Source organism: Solanum pennellii, chromosome 12 (genome assembly GCF_001406875.1).
Source record: "Solanum pennellii chromosome 12, SPENNV200".
In the NCBI taxonomy this organism is placed as follows: domain Eukaryota; kingdom Viridiplantae; phylum Streptophyta; class Magnoliopsida; order Solanales; family Solanaceae; genus Solanum; species Solanum pennellii.
The window spans coordinates 41,359,080-41,375,554 of record NC_028648.1 but is presented as its reverse complement, the minus strand read 5'-3'; the positions used below and the strand labels follow the sequence as shown (position 1 = coordinate 41,375,554).

The 16,475-nt window shown below is 32.5% G+C and overlaps 1 pseudogene; it reads right to left on the bottom strand.

Annotated features, from left to right (window-relative positions):
• Positions 1-1,773, bottom strand: part of LOC107007002 — a 13,658-nt pseudogene extending 11,885 nt beyond the window's left edge.
• Positions 1,774-16,475: the final 14,702 nt, after the last annotated feature.

The window sequence follows — 16,475 nt, the reverse complement described above, 5'->3', positions numbered from 1 at the left end:
TATATATATATATATAAGTAATCAAGTTAAACTTTCACATAGAATCATATTTCATGTACTAAGCTTTTACAAGTTTTTATTTGATAAAGAAAATCATGTTCACTTTTTGAATAATTCTTGATGAACTGATTATGATTATGAATTAAGGTTGCAGAAGACATAAGGGAATAATAACAAAAAAATTATTTCAGATAATCACAAAATTTATTGAATAATTTCCTCGATAAGAAATTGAATAATAAAAAACAAGGTATGTCATTGAAAGAAATATTTTTTACCTTAGCAGGGAGATTAGGAACCAACGAATGAAGAGTCTCGAACAGGGTTTGCATCTTCTTTCTCCTTTCTCTCTCCATCATTATGTGTATCTCATTTTCCGATTCTCTTTTAGCTTCGGCTCTATCAGCATCAGAATTTGATTAAGCAATTCCCTTACCATTCCTTTTTCAGTTTGGTGGACTTCTCTTTTTACCAACACCAATTGTTGTTTGAACCACCTCTTTAACAACTATTAGCGGGTGACAAGTATCAGACCTAGTCAGATCTGGCAACTTGTTACCATCAAACGTCTCTCCACTCCCAATATGATTGTCATTCAAGTTCAGATATGACCAGAAATCATTAGTTTCCCATGGAAAATCATGATTATTCTCGTCACCTCCATTCATTATTTTTCTTTTTCAGGTGGTCTGATATTGTACCTTAAGTTACGCCTATATATAGAATTTTTTTCTTGTAGGGGGCAAAGTGTAAAATGGAGAAATGAGGGATTGGATATGATGAGTATTGAATATGCAAAGAATATTGAAGGGTGGCAAAAGGAAAAAAAGAGAAAAAATAAAAAGTAGGAATAAAAATAGGATAATTCCTTTGTAATGAATACAAAAAAATAAAATACAATCATAAGCCAAAATGTCGTTACTTGCTTCAAAACAAAAAACGGTAGCTAAAGTATTTTCAGCTAGGTTCCAATTCACATTTACCACTACTAAAAACAATTAATTACAATTAATTACTGGACTTACAAATATTAAATTACAAACATAATCAAGTTATTATTCTCATCTATACAAACAGTGTAAGTTTTTTTTTCAATTAAAATTAGTAATACTTAAAGTGATTGTATATAAATATTATTTACTTGAAGATTTTATTTTAAAAAAGTTGCAAGTCTTGGTTCTTAAGTTATTTAAATTAGGTATGTCAATTTGTAGTCTTATATAAGAGGTTACATTCTTAGCGTTAATACGATTTTAATAATAGCTTATTCACGTGATTATTACTATTAATGAAATTTCATTAATAGGTGAATCCAATTATTTACATTACATTTTACGCATCTTTTTTAATCATTTACTCAAGTTGATCACACTAGAATTAATAATTAAGCAAGTGATTTTAGTGAATAAAAATTTTTATCATGCAATATATGTTCCATAAAAAACAAAAAGATCATTTTATTTCATCTTCTGGTTAGAATGTTAAAATGCCTCTAAATACTAATCATGACTTTCCCTTTATTAGGAGAAAAAAAGGAATTAGTTAGGATATTAATCTTTGTTAATCCTCCACTAGTTTGTAGCTAGCAATTTTTTTTTGATAATTCATTAATAAATAGTATAATCGATAATTTTCTATTATTTATTTGTAAAAATTGTTTATTGCCGGAGTATCAAATGTAGGGTGATGTATTGATTTATTTGATTCGATTTTAAAATTCATTGATTTGACTTACCGGTTGTTTATAGACATGCTAAATCGTTGTAGAACCATTACCCATCGGTTACTGATTACTCGATTTAACCGTTAAATTTGATTTAGAAAAGCACTTAGAAACAAGGTTGAAAATCAAATAAACCATGTATATGAGTTGAAAATTTGTGTCTTGTTCAAAAGCAAAGATATTCACATTTTACAATATTTGAGACTTTTATGTTGGAATTAATGCATCAATGTTTAGTTCTCTTAGTTTTTCAAGAAGTCTTTTTAGAATTTCGTAGTACATATATCTAGTAAATTGTGATACATATATTTAGTTATTTGTGCATGACTTTTTGTTTTCTATTTTGAGTACTATAAATAGTGATGCAGTTGATGATTGTAATCTTCTCAAGTGGCCTTAAGTAGCCTATAATAAACTTGAGCATTCTCAAAAGATTTTCCTTCCATAATTCCTACAAATTGGTATCAAGAGCAGGTTTTCGTTCTTAATCTAGGGTTAGATGAAGAAAAAATATGGCATCCAAAACAAATGAAGGTGTTGATTCTTCATTTATTCTTACTCCCTTTTTTGATGGAACTGATTTTGAATACTGGAAGATAAGAATGAGAACACATTTGAAAGCTGAAGGTTTGTGGACTATTGTTGCAAATAGCTTTGAAGAGCCAGACAACGATGGTGATCTTACAGCAGAAGAGATTAAAAATCTTGAGGCTAAGTATCGTCAAGATGCAAAATCCTTGAGCAAAATCCAAATGGGAGTCTCAAGAGCATATTTGCAAAAATTACTACTTAAGAGACTGCAAATGAAGCTTGGGATTTTTTGGAAATTGAGGTGTATGGTGACGAAAAGGTACGCACTATAAATCTTCAAACTATTAGAAAAGAGTTTCAAAATTTATATATGATAGAATCTGAAATATTGATGAATATTGCACAAGAGTCATGAATATTGTTAATGAAATGAAAAATCATAGTGATATAATTTTGTATCAACAAGTTGTGGAAAAGATTCTAATTATTGTCACAGAAAAGAATGAGTACATCGTTGCTATCACTGAGAAGACAAAAGATCTCTCTAAGCTTTCCATCAAAGAGCTAGTTGGATCATTTCGTGCACACGAGAAGCAAAGATTTTTTCTGAATATCAACCCAAAGAGACGACTTTACAGTCTAAAACAAATTAGAATTATCAAAATTTCTCAAAAAATCATCAAAAGAAGAATCACAAGCCAAAAAAGAAGCAGAATCATGATGGTTCTTCCAAGAAGGTTGAAGAAAAAGGTGGGAAAAACTCTAGTCTTTTTTGTAAAGTTTGCAAAAAGACTAATTTTCACAATGCAGAAAAATATTGGCACAAAGGAAAGCCTCAATGTTATTTTTGTAAAAAGTTTGGCGACGTTGAAAAGGATTGCTGGCACAAGAAACGGGAGCAAGCATGTTTTTGTGAAAAAAAAAGAGGAAGAAAGGGAAGAAAACCTTTTCTTTGCTTTTAAATCAGATGCTTCAACAAAAAGCAATTAATGGTATGTTGATAGTGGTTGTAGTAATCACATAGTGGTTGTAGTAATCACATGACTGGAGATGAAAAGGTTTTCCTCTCAATTAATAATAGATAGCATCACTAGTAAAGTGAAGATGGGGAATGGAGCCTTAGTTGATGCGACAAGTAAAGGTACTATTTCGATCAACATGAAAGGAAGCGGTAGGCAAAATCATGATGTTCTTTATGTTCCTGACATAGAATAAAATTTTCTTAGTGTTGGTCAACTCATGGAAAATGGTTATTCTCTTGTTTTTAGAGATAATTATTGCAGGATTTATGATAAAATTGAGCCAAATCAAGTCATTGTTGAAGTAAATATGATAAAAAGAAACTTCCCTTTGCAATTTCATTACAATGCATTAAAAATATAATTTTAGATGATTCATGGCTTTGGCACAAAAGATTTTGTCACTTAAATTTTCATGGTTTAAAGCTTCTCAAGCAAAAGGATATGGTGCAAGGCCTTCCTAAGATGCCTACTGAGGTGGATACATGTGAAAGTTGTATAATGGGAAAGCAACACAGGAAGTCTTTTCCAAAAGGGGTGTATTGGAGAGCAGGTGTACTTTTGGAACTAATTCATACCGACATTTGTGAACTATTGAAGACTCCATCTTTTGGAAGTCAAAGGTATTTTCTAATGTTTATTCATGATTTCTCAAGAATGGTTTGGGTTTATTTCTTGAAAGAAAAGCCAAAATCCCCTGTTGAGAAGCAAAGAGGTTGGAGTATAAAAACCATTCACAGTGATCGAGGATGTGAGTACACAAGTCGAGAATTTGAAGAATATTGCAAAAATGAAGGCATTCAGAAGCAACTTACAGCAGGGTATACTCCTCAACACAATGGTGTATCTGAAAGAAGAAATAGAATAATTGTTGAAATGTCTGAAACTATGATGAATGAGAAAGGGCTGCCAAAATATGTTTGGGCAGAAGCAGTGCATACAACAGTTCACATTCTTAACAGGTGTCCAACAAAGGCACTAAAGGACAAGACACCAGTTGAAGCTTGGAGTGGAATTAAACCTTTTGTAAGTCATTTTAAAATATTGGGTGTATTTTTATGCTCATGTACCTGCTGAGAAAAAAATAAAATTGGATGAAAAAAGTCAAAAATGTGTCGTTCTTGGTTATAGTGATGTGAAAAAATGATATAGGTTTCTCGATGTCAAAACTAACAAACTTGTTGTTAGTAGAGATATCATTTTTGATGAAAAAACAACCTGGAATTTAAGGGGATAAAAAGATAGAGAATAACACTATCATATTTTCAAATCAAGAAGAAGATGAGAAAGATGAAGTTGTCTCTCAAGGGGGAGAAATACTAGATTCAGATGATGAAGAACTGCCTCCAAGAGGATAAAAAATTCACATTTATCAAAAATGTAACTTTGCCGGTGTTGAGCCAGAAAATTATGAAGAAGCCATAAAACATGATGTTTGGAAGAAAGCCATGGAAGAAGAAATTCGAATGATTGAAAAAAATAATACATGGGAGCTTGTGGCTATTCTTAGAGAAAGAGAAGTTGTAAGTCTAAAATGGATTTACCAAATCAAACTCAATCACGAAGGAGATATTCAAAAGCACAAAGCAAGGTTGGTTGCTAGAGGTTTCACGCTAAAACCAGGTATTGATTTTATGAAACTTTCTCTCCAGTTGCTCGTCTTGAAACAATTAGAACTGTAATTGTTGTTGCTGCACAAAAGAACGGAAGATATTTTAACTTGATGTTAAATTAGCATTTCTGAATGGAAAACTTGATGAAGAGATTTATGTTGAGCAATATGAAGGATTTTTTGCTCAAGGGGTAGAAGAAAAGGTGCACAGGCTAAAAAAATGTCTTTACGGGCTGAAGCAAACTCCAAGAGCCTGGTATAATGAAATTCATACATACTTTCTGAAAAATAATTTTCAGAGAAGTAAAAGTGAAGTTACTTTGTATGTGAAGAAAGAACATGACAGCATTATCATTATTTGTCTCTATGTGGATGATTTGATCTTTACAGGAAATGATATAAAGATGATGCAAACTTTCAAACAAGATATGATGCAAGCTTATGAAATGAGTGATCTTGGGTTGCTAAATTATTTCTTGGGCATTGAAGTTTCTCAAGTGAAAGAAGGAATTTTCATTTCTCAAAAGAAGTATACTAAAAGTATTCTTCAAATTCAAAATGATGGATTGCAGGTCTGTGGCCATACCATTAGCAACAAATGAGAAGTTTAGAAAAGATGACGGAGAAAAGAAAGTTAATAGCTCACTATATAGGAGTTTGATTGGAAGTTTGCTATATCTTACTTCAACAAGGTCATATATTATGTTTGTTGCTTGTTTATCATTCAGATTCATGCAAGAACCAAGTCACGTGCATTGTGGAGCTGCAAAGTGTGTTCTACGCTACTTGCAAGGAACAATGGATTATGGGATAATGTACAAATTTGGTGGAGATTTGAACTTAATTGGTTATTTTGATAGTGATTGGACTGGAAGTATAAATGACATGAAGAGTACTTCTAGTTAAGCTTTCTTATTTTGATCAAGTATTTGTTCTTGGTTATCAAAAAAGCAAAGTGTTGATGCTCAATCACTGCCGAAGCAGAATATGTTTCAGCATCCAAGGCTACTTCTCAAGCTATTTGGCTTAAGAGAATATTTGATGACATTGGTGAAAAACAAAAGAAAGGACTGTTATGTATTGTGATAACAAATCAGCAATTGCAATTGCCAAGAATCCAGTCATCCATGAAAGATCAAAGCATATTTCAATCTAGTATCATTTTATCCGAGAAGCACAAGAGAAAGGCAAAATTCATTTGCATTATTGTAAGATAGGAGAACATCTTGCTGACATCTTCACCAAAGCACTTCCTAGAGAAAAAATTTTCTATCTTCGAGAACACATTGGAGTTATCAAGCAAATGCATTAAGGGGGAGAGTTGGAATTAATGCATCAATGTTTAGTCTTCCAAAATTGTCTCGTATTTTTTCAAGAAGTCTCTTCAGAATTTCATAGTACATCTATCTAGTAAATTGTGATACATGTATATAGTTATTTGTGCAAGACTTTTTATTTTCTTTTTTGAGTAGTATAAATGGTGATGTAGTTGATGATTGTAATCATCTCAAGTAGCCTATAATAAACTTGAGCATTCTCTAAAGATATTATTTTCCTTCCATATTTCCTACATTTTAAACAGTAAAAAGTATGTGTATGAAACTAAATTCTAAGTCAAACACTTTATATGCTAAACGGTAAAAATATATTTTTTTAATTTACTAGGGGGTTATCAGTTACTCGTTAAGAAAAGACATCAACCCGTCAAAAAGCAATACTTGATAGTAAAAAATCCGAACTGCTACCGAAACCACCAAATAAATAACTCATTACCAATAAATCAATATTTTTTTATTTGATTTTAAACTATCATACTCAAATAAATGGGTTAAATTGAATTTGGGAATATTGAATCGAATTGAGTTAAAAAAAACGAGTCATGTTACTTGGATTGAAGTGGACTAAATTCCCAATCATAGCCCATTCTACCAAATTCTCTTTAAGTTTATTCTTTTATTTGTGTACTCTAATAACACTTCTTTTCTTATATATGATTGTACATAATACATCAACAACAACAACATATTAAACAAAATTTTACATGGATCAATTTAGACAATATATTAACCTAATCTTAAAATAGGTTAAATTAAACATATTAAATTAAATTTAATTAATAAAATAAACAGGACTAACCAGTCTAAATATAAGCAAATTAAAGAAATCAATGATTTTATATTATTATGAGCTGATTTTACTCCGTCCAAAAATTAAATCTCATCATACTTGTTTATGTATTTTGTTTTTGACAGGTAGGACCATTATCTCGTGACTAATCCTGACTGTTTCATTATTATCAATACATAAACACGAGCATCAAAATACTAAACTTGCCAAAAATAATTGGTGAAGATCCATTTCTACCAAGGACGCTTAATTCGGTAAATTATTTTGAGGAATGATGTTGTCCTTGCTGTTTTCTTGAATCTAAAATTGTTAATCTTGCATTTTGAGCAATTTTATTAGAAACTTGAAAATATTTGATGAAAATTCAAATCTAATCTAATTTCATGGCTAAATATATATTTGAAGAAAAAATTCTCAAAATCCATATATTTGTTGTCTAATAGCAAATTAAAACACTAAACCTTATGATCTCTGGGAGATTAAGTATCTCAACTATTATGTATTTGATGATTGTGAAAAGGAGAAATAAAGAGTAGTATTTATATAGTTATGTGAGGAGAGCTTAACAGTTTGTTTCTGAACTTCATGGGCAGTTAGCGTTCATATATTATCACATGTTGATATTACTACACATTTAAAATTTGTGATTTCAGTTTTTCACCTTTTCTATTGGGAATGTATTCATCCCCTCCATCTCCCAGTTCATAGTTCAACTTGACATATGAAATTTAAAAAATTACGCGACATTTTTAAGTTTTGGAGTCTTAAATTTAAAAATGTATAGTCTTGTAAATCTTGCAACCCTGTAAGGCTGTTGGAATTGGAAAACTTAACAATTTTTTTAAAATAAAGACATCTCTGAAATAACATACTTAAGCTGAAACAGAATAATTTCTTTTTTTAATTTCTTGTATAAAAGAAATGTGGAACCTGGTTCTATCACAACACACTTCAACCTTTGTTTAAGACATTTCTAGTTTCTGGAGGGCAGCAGATTACTATGTTGTTCATCTTGTATTCTTAATATACTTAGAACAAATATTTGAAGAAATAGGTAATAAACAACAAACTTTAAAGAGTATTTTCAAAACTAGAAAATGTAAGACTATCAAATAAAATAGAATCACAAACTGATTAGAAACATTATAAAAATATTTTTCTCAAAGAAAGAAAATAGAGCTCACTGAGTGGTGTCCCCTTAAATAAAATTATTTCCCTGAAGTACCCGAGGTTAACGGAATATATCCTTCAAGGAAAGAACAATCTTACTCACCGGTGGATCGGTACCTAAACCCACGATGTCAACGAATCACTCAACGATAGTAGAATACTCACTGAATACTAGATTTAGTAGTAGTAGAAGAAGTCCCAAGAAAACGGTTCAACTAAAATGAGAGGAAATCCCTCAATTTGTAGAAGACAAAGGGTAGAGTAAAAAGCTTCTTATTATGCCTTACCGAAAAGGTCACAAACCTTTGAAAATGTCACAATCTTTCGGAAAGATCACAATCTTTCATAAAAGTCACAACATTTTATAATAGTCACAACTTTTCATAAAAGTCATAAATTTTCATAAAAGTTGTAATCTTCATAAAAGTTGCAACTCTTCATTTTCCATCCACACCTTTTAAAATCCAACAATCCCCCGCATGATTGGGGAATGACTCCAAAACAAAGAAACGGGCAAGTATGTGTACTTTACAAGAAAGAATTTATTGCATCTGGATAAGTAAATTTCCCCTTGTACTTTCCGTGGTGAACATATGTAGGATATACTCGGTCAATCGGTAGATGTAATATCTTTGAACAGTCGAACTTTGGTATATACCAAGACAATCATATGTCACACAATTAATCCTTTACCGTTTATGATTTTTACCGTTTATGATTCTTTGGATTGTGTTCGTTTTAGTCATGAACACCTCCTGGTTTCATGAGTGTATAGAGAATAGGATTTTGACTATAATTCTCTTTGAAGCGGCTTACACTTCACAGTCACATAGGTGATTTATAACCGTGTTATCGCGTAGATACACTATTTGGTCAAATCTGTCAAACTTAGAAAATCATTAAAAACATTAAGTTTTATTAACTCATTAACAAGCCTTAGTTTTGTATCCCTGTTCCTGAGCATTGTCTTCATCATGAGAATGAATTGAGTTTGTTGAAAATATTGAACCGTCAGTCACAACTTTGTTTTTCTCCTTGAATCTAGTTCTTTGGATCTCAAGTCTGCTAGCTAGAGTTACCTCCATGATGACTTGTCTTAAGACATAAACCCATTCTCTTACATGATGTTTAATCTTTCTCTCCATTTAGGCCTTTTTGTAAGTGAATCCAACACATTATCCTTTGAATTTACATAGTAAGTTTTGATAATTCCACTAGAGAATAGTTTTCTAATGTATCATGTCTGTGTCCTATATGACGAGACGTTCCATTACATCATGCTCCATGCCTACCTATTGCATCTTGACTATCATAGTGTATGCATACTAATGTCAATCATTTGGGTCAAAAAAGAATATCTATCAAGAAATTTCGGAGTCTTTCAACTCATTCTTCGACCTTATCTAGAGCACCTAGATTAGATATCATTGTAAATCTAGTGATACATGTCTTCTTGTTTTGGAAGTAACCAGAGTAAATACATATCCACTTGTGAAGTTTACTTCATTTGTCTGGTGATCAGTTATGCATCACTATATTCTTTCAATACTATGGGATATTGTTATAATGCAAGCCATAACTTTGAGTATATCTTAGATATTCCAAAACTTTTTTTCATTTTCATTCAATGAGTTCAATTGGGATCACTCGTGAACCGACTCAATTCATTAATAGCACATGTTATATTTGAATGCACACACTTCGTGATATACATCATACTTCTTTATACTCTAGCACAATCCAATTGGGAGTCATTTTTGTCTTCACTCATTTGAAATGCAAATCTTACATTTATTGGAGAATTGAAAATATTGAAATCTAAATACTTAAACTAGTCAAGTACATTTTCAATGCAATGAGACCGTGAAAGTGATAAACATTAGGAGTTCTAAGGATTCTTATCCCTAAGATCGTATCAACAACTCCAACATTTTTCATATCAAACTTATTTTCTAGCATACGTTTTGTAGCATTTATGTCATTAGTATCTCTATTGATGATCATCATATCACTAATGTACAAACAAATAATGACCATGTGATTTTAATGTGAACACATTTTTCACTTCTATCACTCTTAATTCCATTTTCCAACATAGTGGTTAAATTTCTTATGTCATTGTTTGGGTGCTTGTTTTAGTTCATAAAGTGACTTAACAAGTTCACACTCTTTCTTTTCTTTTCTTTACCAGGAACCACAAAACCCTCGAGTTGTTTAATGTAAATTTCTTCCTCTAATTCTTTGTCTATGAGAGTTGTTTTCCCATTCATTTGATAATTTGGGATTTATATACCACAACTAACACAATTAACATCTAAATGAATGTAATTTTAGTTACTGGCAAGTATGTGTAGAAAAGATCAAGACCTTGTTTTTGTCTAAAGCCTTTGACAAAAAGTCTTGTTTTATATCTGTCAACAGTTCAATCAAATTTTATTTTTCTCCTAAGGATTCGCTTTAAATCCAAAGATTTATTTCATGGAGGAAGATCAACCAACTTCCAATAGGATTCTCAACATTAAGTCAATCTCAGTATTGACACCATTTATTCAAAATGATGAGTCTACAGAAGACACAAGAATGGTACAAAATCATATTCGAAGGAAGTATATGTCCTATTGACATTTACTACGCCATATCTTTATTAAGAACATTCTTTTTTTGTTCTTTCCAAGGTCGTTTAGACCTTTCACTAAACTAATCAAATCTAATTTTATATTCCACAGTCTTAGATCCTATCTTAATCCTTTTAGGAATAGGAAATTGGATATTGGTTGAGTGAGTGATCAACCTATAACATAAGCCACTCCTGAGATACTCTATCCATCAACTCGATACCCAACATAATCAGCATCACTAGGTTCTCCAAATCAAAAAGTCTCCTGATGCACAGAATTAAACCAGGTCCTTGTTTTCTTCAAGTGTCTTCAGATTCTCTTAGAAGCAATTGTTGAAGAGCAACTTGTACAACCTATCAACTTTTTTGTGAACTGAGTGTCATACTTTGCTTCTTGCAGACTAAATTTGATCAGCTTCTTCATTCTCACCTAAAGAATTCACATCATTAGCTTGAACTACATCATCTTTGTTCAGCACTGTCGAAAGGACCGAGTCCCTCATCAGGTTCATCATCTGCATCAGCTACCTTGAGATTGCTGGATTCATGAAGAGAATGTTCTTCAGCAAGCTCACTATTTAGACAATCTCTCTGATTTTGAAGCAGCCCTTCCATCTCAGAGTTTTTCTTTCTTTTTCGACTTTTCTTTAAGACTCATCAAAAATCGCATGAACATCTTTTCAATACAAACATTTATACGCCGATTAAGCCTTGTTGGAGTAAGAGTATCCCACACATACTCTTTCAACATATTGAGATTACACTACTCAATATCATCATATTTGTCACAAAACATGTTACATTCATCACTTCAGCCCGAATAATCTTGAAATATTAAAAGCCTGCGTATTTTACCTAAATTTTTGACAGATATGCTTCTCCTTAACATCATCTTCACAACCTTTGTCATCTGCAAATATCATTTTATGTAGATTGGGACTAGGTCCCCTGACACAGGTTTGTGCAGCAAAGCAACACTCATGAGCACGTCTCTTGAATCATACCTCAGCATTCTTACCTCGAGGATTAAGTTCAATAAGACTGTCACAACGAGCAGTAAAAAATCATCAATTAACATGTTCTTGCATCTCTTTTATATCAAGATCATTGCTTGAGAGAGAAAGTTTGTGACAAAACAATTATGTTATTAGAGCTTAGCTTCATTTCATTCATCACAAACCTATATCAAGAATGTAGCATTTCTTGCCATTTGCCAAAATAGACACCTCCCCCTTGAAGTTTTTTGAGAGAGGAGAAGTTTTGTAACCTTCTTAGTCATGTGCTTTGAGCATCTGTTGTTTATGAACCATCATTGACTTCTTACTCTCTTCTACACAAGAATTACTTGTTAGACTTGGGAATCCACTTCAAACAGAGTTCCCAGGGGCAAAATGTTGTCAAATCTAAAAAATTTAGCAGGAGGACCAGGTCCTCATTTTATTTTGTTGATCATTTTCAGATCGCATAAACTTCATGTGCCTTTCTTAGATCTTTTCAATTTCTTACAATTCTCTTTTAGATGACTACTTACGCCCACAATGAGTGCATAAGAGATTATCAGCTATAAACACAAATTTATTGTGAGGATTATAAGAAAGTTCTATCGGTCCACATCCCAACCCCTTCTTGCCAATTGAAACCCTGACTACAAAAGTTAGAGAGAATTTGGAGGAGTCAGTCCACCTTAAAGATTGATTTAAATCTTCCCTTACCTTGGTCAAATCTCTCCTCAGTTGAGCATTTGCTTTAAGAAAGGTGACTAGCTTAGACTCCGAAGTCTTAAGTTTTTCTTCCTGTTCCTCTTCAAATACACTAAGCTTTCGGTTTCCACCCTTAGAGGTATCAGGTCCCTCATTGGGTTCCGGATCATCGGTCTTAAGGATACCAATCCGGACACTCAATTCAGATAACTAATATTTAAGAATTGAATTCTCATCCTCACACAAACTTAATTTTTCATTCAACATTAAGTTTTCAGTGGTTCTTTCATCAACAGAGTTAATAAGCAGGGCAGCAAGTTTCCTCAAATTTATAATGGGAAGACTATCTAAATCATTTTTAAGATAAAAAAGAGTTACCTCATTTAGATACTCTTCATCATCATATTTTGCCATTAATGAGAAAATTGAGTTGAAGACATTTTCATCATCTTCAAAAACCATCATTAAGACATCCTCATGGTTTTCTGCATCTTCTTCTAACTCGCTTGAATCATTTCCCCATACATCAAAGGCCTTTTTACCATCTAATAAACATGAGACTTCCTCCTAACATCATCTGGGACCAAGTCTTTGTAAAATCTGGGTTCATGAGATTCTTTTGTTTGACCAGGACAATCTCTCATGAAATGGCAAGGCTTGCCACATTTATGACAGAGATCGTTTACAATCGTAGTTCTATTGGTAGATGATTTCTTCTGAAAACCTCCATGTTTTTTTATAATCTTCTGAAAAATCGCTTAGTAATGTAAGCCATTGGGTCCTCCTCCTCAACAACTTCAATTTTGGAAGAAGTGCTTAAAGCAATGGACTTATCCTTCTTCTCTTCCTTCGCTGTAGTTCCCTATTTTGTGTTTAACTCATTGGTTTGCATATTCCAAATCAACTCGTCCATTGGAAGAGTCATCAGATCCTTCGCTTCTGTGATTGCATCCACCTTTTTTTCCCACATTTTTGGAAGAACTTTACGAAATTTGCGAACTTGCTTGTAAACTGGAATGCGTTCTCCCAATCCTCTGAGTTCATTAATGATAGGAGTGAAACGAGAGTTCTTCTCAAAAATGGTTTCACCTTCTTTCATCACAAAGTTCCCATATTGAGTGGTAAACATGTCAACTTTCGAATCCTTCACTCATTTAATTACTTCATGAGCAGTTTTAAGACAGTCCCAAATTTCTTTGGCAGTCTCACAAGCGGAAATCCGATTGTATTCATCAGCTCCAATTCCACATACCAAGATATTCTTGGCTTTATATCTTTTTCCTGTCAGCTTCATTGTACTTTTTCCTAGTCTTGACCACGGTGGTGGTTAGCTCACCATCCTTCACTTCCTTGGTAGTAATATAAGGGTCATCCAGAATAACGTCCCACAGTTGGGTGTCCTCGGCATTGATGTATTCGTTAATTCTATTTTTCCACGACCCATAGTACTGTCCATTGAAGAGTGATCGCCTGATTAACGATTGTCCTTCTTTAATATTTGGTGGTGCATCCATTCCGTTATGATATTTCCTTTTCTTGGTGTTAACCAAAGTGAAAAGTCAAGATCTAATACCACTTGTTTGAAAGTATGTGTCCACTTATATTGATGGGACCAGGTCCCCGGTGTAGTAAAGTCAAACAAAAAAGAACAAATACAGAAACATAAACATTGACAAACAACTTTACGTGAAAACCTTTTTGCTCAAGGGAGGAAACTCACGACATGTTCTCATCAGGACATTTCAAACCACTTTCACTAATCCTTAAAAAGTAAAAGTAAAAGTCGGTTAGAACAAGAAATTAGCCTGCTAATCTCCCCACTAAGTAATACTCCTTATCACTTAGCTAAGCCTGAGCAGATAAAACACTGTTCTTTACACTAATCCTACCCAATTAATATAGATTTAGAGTAAGAACATAAGTTACCCTAAACCTAGCCATTACAATGATTCACCAAAGTTTGAAACGTTTCTTTCACAATTGAAACGAACCCTACAATGTAAGAGCGATTACAAGAAACTTAATACAACAAATACAAAATACAATAAATACACTTTTATCGATTCCTTTTGCAGTTCTTGAAGCTTGAAATTTCTCTCTATGAATGAATAAATGAATCTTGTTATTTTTCGTTTGATATATACCATGAAGAATTATTACCCATCAAACAAAAAATCTCGTTGCTTTTGATTGGTGAAATACTCTGCTGCTTCACCAACTTTCTGACGCAGACACCTTTTACAGCTGTCCAATATTTTTGATAACTGGATGAGTTTCATTCTCTGCAGAGGACCAGCTCCCTATACTTTGGGGCAGATCATCAAAATATCTAAGAGCGTAAACACTTATAAATTTTCACCATTTTGATGATGACATACAACCTGCATAATCATCACGTGAGTTTACAATCATTCATTTATATGGCCATACACAGTAAGAATTATTCATATGGTCAATGAACTCTCTTTCACTCTATCAAATCTGTTGATTTGAGTAAAGTTCTTTCTTGAAGATGACTTTCTCTTTGCAAGCTTATGAATTTTCAGAGAAAATCCAAATTTAGTTTTCCAAATCTTGAGTTTGTGTCATGTGTTAAGAGATTATATCAAAATGAAGAAAAACTCGTTTGGACCACCAACTGGCTGAGAGCCTGCTTTTCTGGAAGGATGTAAACCTACCACATCAGAGGTGGTAGCTATTCTGAAAGTTGTCTTGTCGTCCTTCACATACACAGTCTTACAGGGACCACGTCCCTTGCAAACATCTTTATAAATTCTTGAAAGGTTTCCTCGCTGACTCTCGTTTGTGAATGAAAAAATTTAATATGATGTTTGTCATGTTGAAAATATCATCCATAAATAGTTATTATACTTTGGATAAACACCTTCGTTCATTCTGATTGGTGCAGTTAGCTGACGCCTCTCCAACCTCTGACACAACAACTTTACAGTTGTACCCCATTGTAGATCCGGACGAGAGTATTCAGACAGGTACCAAGTCCCTTCTGTGAGGATCATCAAAACACCTAAAATATATAAGATATGTTGCTTCATTCAACAGATTCACTTGGACAATCAATAAAAATACCATTCTTGAGCCGATTGACAAAGTCATCCCCCAAAAAAATCCACTGCATGCCCATTCCTACTCGACTGGTCTATATCCAAACAAACTTAAATATTTGACTATTTTAGGTTGATAGTGAGCATTCTCATGTGCTAATTTGCCACATTTATTTTTCTTCTGACTGAAATACGATGTTAAGAAAATAATGTGTCATTAATTTATTGATTTTTAATGAATGAATGAGTATGGTATGTCATTTATAAAACCAAACAATATTCTCGTAACAACAATCAACGGTGTAGGAAGTACAATTGAGTTAATATATGTGCTTATATTTCTTTTGTATGCACTCAATAATCAAAACAGAAAAATCATAGCTATATTCGTTTTAGTCCTTGTCGCTTTTGTTGGCGCAGTATGTTTTCCATGGAGAAAATAGAAAGTTCTTTTGTGTGGTATGGTTGTCACCATATATTGTTATGTATGCATCTCCTCTCTCTATTGCGTTTGGTATGAATTAAGGAAAATATTTTCGGAGAAAATAAGTAGATTTTTTATTTATTTTTTTCATGTTTGTTTGATAAGTAGAAAATATTTTTTGAAAAAGAATTTTAGTGTTTGATTTATGAATGAAAAATATTTTGAGAAAATATCTTTTACTTTTACGACAAAGCTAAAATAATTTTTGAAATTGAAATATTTTTAAAAAAAATTAATTTCATTTTTTTTGGGGGGGAGGGGGGAGGGGTAGGGATGAGATGGGTAAACAAATAAAAATTGAAAATATTTTTTAAAAACAAACTTCTTTTTTTTGTGAGGGATGAGGTAGCTTATTGGGGGTGGGGGTGTCGCTTGTAGGAGGTGGGGTGGGTGATAAAATAAAAATATGTAGTTTAAAATATTTTTTAAG